Below are 7,273 nucleotides of genomic sequence, written 5' to 3' on the forward strand. Positions count from 1 at the left end.
ATCAGATGTCCCCCTTCAGGGATCTAAGGAGCTTGGAGAAGAGGGCAGCTAACGGTAGGGTTTTTGTGGGGAGCGCCTGGCATCTCCTGGCTAAGCACCAGGAGGAGCAGCTCATACCCAGGCCAGACTTTAGTAAAAGTTGAGACCATATGCAAGGACGAGGGGCCATAGCCAGGAGAAGGGTTTGGGTGCACAGACCGCCCCCTCCCTCCACCCCGTGCCCACCCCCACTACCGCGTTCCTAGCAAAGTAAGACCTAGCAAAGAATTTTCATTGAGACTCATTGGAAACCGCGCCCTCTGGAGGAGAAGAGGAGAGGCGGCAAGAGGGGAAAAAAGCGGCCAATTCAAGAAGGCTGTAAGGAGGAACTGATTTTTTAAGAGAATGGATATCTTGCCATCTCTGCATCCGGCGACTACTCTACAGGGTAGAGGTGGTTTTGGGAAAATAGAGAATATAGATCTCTTGGAGGAGTTCCTTAGGTTGCATTTTCCTTGCGACTGTTGTCAAATCAGTGAGGACATATTTCATATTTCAGGTTTCCAGTAGTCTGGACAGGTGTGGTCAACCCTCTGCTTGCAACAAAATAGAACTGGTTTAGGAATAAGTTATCGCTGTAGTTAAGATCTCTAGATGTGCCTGTCCTAAAGATATAGAGATGAATATCTTATATGATACACATCTCGATGTCTTTGTGATTTGTATGTTATTACTCTAACCACATACCTCTGTTGAATAAAGATAAAAATATCACCTTTACCTCTCTCCAAAAGATTTATTTGTATTATTTTAAATGGCAGGTATGTGAGCACCTCTGTAGGTATGCAGACGTGAATGTACAGAGGCCAGAGGTGTCGTATCCCTTTGGCAGTTGTGAGGTGTTCAATGTGGGTGTTGAGATGTGAACTCAGCCTCCCATGAGAGCAGAGTGTGCTCCTAATCACTGAGTGGTCTTTCCAGCCCCGATGGCTCCCTTGGAAATAAAGTTGAGTGTACCTGTCTCCTGGAGCCGGAGGGTGTGTGAACAAGGGGCATTGCAGAGCACTCGCTCTGGAGAGACAGACTGGATCTCTCAACAGGGTGAGATAAGATTTCAGGGTACAGTTTAGCAGGACATGAGGTGAGGAGGCAAGGGAGGATAAAGTAGACAGTAGGTAATCAGGAGGCCTAACGAGCTGCTGTAACTCCATAGTCTGTCATTTTTGTGCCATTTGACAAACAGAATTATACACAGAGCTTAGTCTTATTTTTGAAATTGTATATGAAAGTTTGTCAGTGGTTTTGGTTTGTGTACCTCGGAGAATACTCCCTGGCTCTGGGAATAATAATACATCTTCTCTTCTCTTTTTGAGATTTTTTTTTTAAAGGGAAAAGGAGAGAAGGATAACTTCCCACTTGACTTTAGAGGACATCACTGCTTTTTATTAGGTAAGTTGAGAGTGCAAACATTAAATATTGTCAGTCCTCCAAGAAAGGAATGAGCCAAGACCCACTGGTTAAGAGAGAAGCTACAGGCATAATCAATTAATCCCCCCCTTTCTTCTTGAGAGGTGGCTGCTAAAGCCAACTTAGGATACTTGATTTTCCAAGCATCTCTGTTTGCAGGACCGTGCAATTGTTCACGTGCACGAGTGCATGTGTGTGCATACACATGCTAGTGTGTGTATGTGTATACATGCTAGTGCGTGTGTATGATGCATGCTAATGCTAGTGTATGAGTATGTATGTAAGTGAGTGTATGTGTATATGAGTATATGTATGTGTGTGTGTATGTGTATATGAGTATATGTATGTATGTGTGTGGGTCTGTATGTATGTGTTATGCAAAGGAGATGAAGACAGACTAAGGTAGCCCAGGTCTAAGAAAAAAACAATGAAGCTTGAATTGTGTGACATTTGAGCAATGAAGCAAAGCTGTCAGAAACTCAAACCGCCCTCCAGGACTCTTGCCTGCGGCTGGAGGTGGGGAATCACTTTTACTGGAAATGAATAAATTCCAGATCTGGACTGTGACCTACCAGCTGGTGAGTCCCACTTCTTTCTTTCAAGAGACTGATAATACAGCAATCTTCAGAGTCAAGATGAAGTTGTTCTGGTGGATGTTGTTGTTGTTGTTTATTTAAAAAAGAAGTTAGACAGCAACGAAGGGAGGGTGGCTTTGCACCACTGCCCGATAATAATTACCTGTTCTGTATCATTGCCTATCACAATATCTTTTTTTTTTAACATTTAAAATCTTTTCATTTTCTGGGTATGGGAACTTTTCCCTGTGTGTGTGTCTTTGTACCTGGAGATCCCCTGGAACTGGAGCTGGAGACAGTTGTGAGCCACCATGTGGTGCTGGGTCCTCTGAGAGAGTATCAAGAGCTCTTAACCAATGAATGATCATCCCAGGTCCCCATCTCACTGAATTTGCCTGTAGTTTACTGAATATCATTGTTGGGGCCGGCACTCTGCTGTTGCTAGGCAATGCTTATTATTCTTTGGAGAATAGCTCTGCTCTTTCTTTAAGTCAACAAACAACACCAGTTCTTATTTTTATACTCAACAGGGCCCAGCAACATATGGAGACTTGCCTCAATGAGTTTTCTAAATAATAATAATAATAATAATAATAATAATAATAATAATAATAAGCATTCAGGGCTGGTGTTTCATTAACTATAATTCCATGCTTGGGATTGTGAGGTCACTAATTTGCCCAAGATGGACTTGAACTTATTCTGCAACCCATGCAGAATTTGGACTTGTGATCCTCCTAACCCTAAACAAAAAAACAAAAAACAAAAAACAAAAATGGAGATGTAGTTTAGCTCAATTGCTAGCATATGTGAGGCCCTAAATTTAACCCTCAGATATAGTTGGAAATTTCTTTGGGTTGCCAACCAGCTTCCCATATAATGACACGAAGACTTGTTATTAATTATGAATGCCTGGTCTTAGCTTAGGCTTGTTCCACTATCTTTATGAACTTAATTTAACCTGTTTCTATTTATCTACGCTTTGCTTCGGGCCTTTTTACCTTTCATTCATTGTGTATGTCCTACTTTTCTGCTTCCTTCATTTCTGTCTGTCTGGCCTATGGTGTCTCCCTGGCATTTTTTTTTTCTTTCTTCCCCAGTCCTAAATTTCACCTCCTCCTGCTCTCCCTGCCTAGAAGTCCCACCTATACCTCCTCCCTTACTATTGGTCATTCAGCTTTTTATTAGACCAATCAGATGTCTTAGGCAGGCCAGGTAAAAGAGCAACTCATCTTTGTATAGTTAAACAAATATTCCACAACCATCAATATCATATCTCCCTATACACAAGTCATGTGTTCACATGTAGGGGTGTGCATACATAAAATATATCCTCTCTTCAACCAAAGGACACATGGCATTTTCATGCCACAGAGATCTTCACAGAGCTGAGCTCAACCAACATTTTCTCAACCCTGCGACTCCTGGGAGTAATTTGTGAACTCTTATTGCCAGACTCTTTTCAAATGTGCTCCCTATGCTGTTCAGTGCATCATGCACGGCACACTGGCTCACATGGTCTCACGGATTTCCCCAGCCTGACAAGGTCAGCATGTTTTTGATGTGCCTGTGAACCAGGCACTAAGATGAGCACCTGGACACTCACTGCTTCTCTTTGGAACTTAAAAATGGGAACTATTAGCAGTTATGCCTTAAAGGCGGGGGTGGGGGGTTGAAGAGACTAAGGCTTAGATTAATGTGATGAAATCAATGAACTGCTGGACAGTGGTAGCAGTGGGATTCGAGCTGGTATGCCAGTCTTGATTAGTTTTCATTGTTGTGCCGATTATGTAGCTAGGTTGGGCTTTGAGCCCACGTCTACCATGTCTCCATCTTCCAAGTGCTGGATTCACAGGTGTGTGTGTGTGTGTGCTTATGATTTCACTTTTGGCTAAGTCACTCCATTGTCATTCCTATTTTATACAGGAGTTAGCTGAGGTTTCTCTGAGGCAGATCCAATCCCATTATTCTTGTAATCAATACTAGCTAGTGGTTTCCCATTCCAGTCAAAGTACAAGCCGTTTTCCAGTCCTTCTGTGCTGTGTGCTGTGTCTCTCTGCTCCACTATTATTGCCTTCTAACCCCCCCCCCCACCATTCATAGCTACACTTGCTGGTCCCCCAGGGCTCCCTGCGAGGCATTCCCAACTCAAGCCCCTTATACTGCTGCTTCTGCTGTTGGAAATGTTTTTCCCCAGAAGGCCCCCGTGGTTCACATTCCTATCTCCTCATATCTGGCCAAGCATCTTATCAGGCGCCTCCTGATTGTTTTATGTTGGGTTCCCATCCTTTTTCCTACCCTCAAGTCCCTGACACCCACGGCACTCCTGTTCCTTTCCTCATCCTTGATATTGTTTATCGACTGTCAATATTTTTAAATTGATGTGCTAATTAGCAGCTGTCCCCTCTAAAATATAAGTTTCCTTGGGGGCAGCTATTTTCTATATAGTTATTTATTTAGATTATAGCATTGGCACTTATGACAGAACAGAACAGATTAACGGGATCTTGGTGAGGCTTCGAACGAGTGACAGAGGCTTAAGAAACTCATGTAAGGTCCATAGGTAAAATGAACATAACATAGTGACAGACCCAGCACCGAGCTCAACCACACATCAAATGCACACGCTGTCTTCCTAGGCTCCCCGCGCAAGTCCTCGGGTCTTCAGCCCTAACCGGCCCAGTGAAAGGGGATAAACAAACCAAACAGGAAAAAGGCAGCATTTGTTACTGTCTCTTAAAGTGGGTTACTTTAAAGTGAGATCACATCAGAGGCCAGGTCAGGGAAAGGGGACACTGGTCTTTACCAGAAAGGGAGTTGACAAGTGATGAAATCAGGAATGTGCTGATGTCTCAGGGCTTCGGGAAGGGGCAGAGTGTGGGAAGGTCCTGGGTGAAGCTGGTGTTGGGTTAATTAATTAGGGTGGGATGCCTGCACTCTAAGGGGAGGAAGGAACCGAAGCATTGATTGGAGTGGACTGCAGTCTCAAGTAGCGGTTACAAAGGAGCCTAGAGGCAGAGGAAGGATGGGAGAAGTGTTGGGTACAGCTCCATTTGGCCAATGGCCAAAGCAACATGTCAGATATTAGTGAAAACAGGCCACAGCTGCTGCACTTTCCAAGCTAAATGGCAGCCCTTCACTTAGCCCTTGCTCGGCTCCCCCCTTCCTGGAGCAGTTATTTTCTTCCTCAGGCAGCCAGTCATACATAATTCAGTTCTCACTCGAGGGTGTACAGGAAGGCGAGCGCTCGGGCCTCGCTGCTAATGGAAAAGAGTTCATAGCCCTAACGAGGACTCAATTTCTCCCGAAACAGAGAATTTCAACGTCGGTGTCCTGAAGTCCAAACCCTTTTGTTCCCAGCATAGTGTTCAAAGTTGTGGTTGATTTTTCTTGAATCTCATGAGAGATCTACGCATGTTATCTCTAGAACTCCTAGAAAGTATAAAGGTTTTTCCTTCCCTTCTTTGAAATATATATTTTTTGCATATTTGGTGTATGTATTTCTCATTCCAAGGAAAGGGATCCCTAGTAAAATATATTTATGTGTGCATTTGTATGTGTATATATCTACATATATGTTCTTATACAATATATGTGTCTATGTTACATTGGAGAGTTTAAACATAGAACAAAAAGAATGATAAACAATACATCTTGTTACTGAGTAGCAAAGCTTGATTATGTGTGCATATTTACGTGTATATATCTACTTATATGTTCTTATACAATATATATGCCTATGTTACATTGGAGAGTTTAAACATAGAACAAAAAGAATGATAAACAATACATCGTGTTACTGAGTAGCAAAGCTTGGCTGAGATGATTTTCCCTTTTCCCTGACCCTGTATCTTGAATGCACAAAGCTTAGGCAGAGGTTAGGTGGGTAGACCAGGAAGACCAGATCTGGGTCCAGGTCAGTCTCTGCCACTCTCTAGCTGGGTGGTGATTCTCCAGCTATTGACTCTTTGTGTTCCTTAATGCTCCTAGTCTGTAAAATGGGCCCCCAAAATGATTTTTAACCAAGGAGACTTTTGGGAATTTTAATTGACTCTGTGTGTGTGTATATACATATAAGAGTGTGTTGCATATTTAGTATAATGATAAATGCTAGGCAGTATACTATTATTTAAGGTTCTATAAATTCTTGGACAATTTTTCTGTGGTTTTGTCATCTGGGAGCCTTGTGTTGGTTGCTTGTTGTATTTTGAGGCTCAAGAGCAGAGAAAGGTGGCCTTTAATTCCTCTTACATAACACTTAGGAAAGAGCCTGGACACAGGTACTTTTCCCCATCATTTTGAGGGAAAGAAAAATATACATTATACATACGTATACCACACATACACACGCACATACACACATATACACACGCACATACACACACACACACACACACACACAGAGAGAGAGAGAGAGAGAGAGAGAGAGAGAGAGAGAGAGAGAGAGAGAGAGAGAGAACTAATGTTTCTTGTTTTTAATGAAAGGTGTAAATTCATTTGGATAAATTTTGTTTAGGAAGTGAAAGTCAAAATAAGTGTGAGTTCAAATGACATTAATTTCCCTCATTATTACCCATTTTTGACACCATTCAAGTACTGCATGCAGTTTCTATTTTCTCATTTATATGCTGAGGTGGAGTGAGTTCCATAAATTTCAATCCCAGCCTCATGAGGGCATCAGGAAGTGTGGGTAAAGACCGAAACACATTGAAATGGAACTATGTTCTATACAAGTTGCTAATGAATAAAATTACTTGCAGTTATTTTTAGGGGACTTTACTTAGTTGAACCATTTATTCTGTTGGCACTTGACTTGCAGTTAAATGTTTAAAATTCACCCTTAAAATGATGGCAGATGCTCTCAAGGGAGCTTGATCTGGGAAGCTGAACAAGATTAAGCCTTGACTTCAAATGAAAGTAACGGTTGCTACAAGAGATCGGATTATCGTGCCGTGGTTGTGGTGCAGGTGGTAGAGTTATAGTATTAGTACAAATAGATGACCAGAGGGTATTATACAGAGACGGGTTAATCCCCACGGACGTGTGGGCTGTGGGTGGTCTTGAAAGATAAATAGTGGGAACACAGTTTTAATGTAGGGAGCAGCTGGCTAATAATACCCTGCAGAGAACACTCTGAATTTCGAACAGGCTCTCGAATGGTAGTGATTGGAATGATATGTGGCTAAATAAAGAATAAAGCCCCAAAGGCAATGAAAATGGTTCGGAGATAGTTTATACCATAAACTTTCTCT

At 42.3% G+C, this 7,273-nt stretch overlaps 1 long non-coding RNA gene across 1 annotated transcript in view; it reads left to right on the plus strand.

Annotated features, from left to right (window-relative positions):
- Positions 1 to 1,351: 1,351 nt before the first annotated feature.
- The window catches only part of LOC126511970 (uncharacterized), a 106,626-nt gene continuing 100,704 nt past the window's right edge, over positions 1,352 to 7,273 (plus strand). Inside the window, exon 1 of the long non-coding RNA XR_007594844.1 lies at positions 1,352 to 1,428. This is a non-coding gene — a long non-coding RNA (uncharacterized lncRNA). The remainder of the gene's footprint in view (positions 1,429 to 7,273) is intronic.

The sequence above is a fragment of the Alexandromys fortis genome, unplaced genomic scaffold (genome assembly GCF_014885135.2).
Source record: "Alexandromys fortis isolate MF-2015 unplaced genomic scaffold, M_Fortis_MF-2015_v1.1 scaffold_107, whole genome shotgun sequence".
NCBI classification, from domain to species: Eukaryota; Metazoa; Chordata; class Mammalia; order Rodentia; family Cricetidae; genus Alexandromys; species Alexandromys fortis.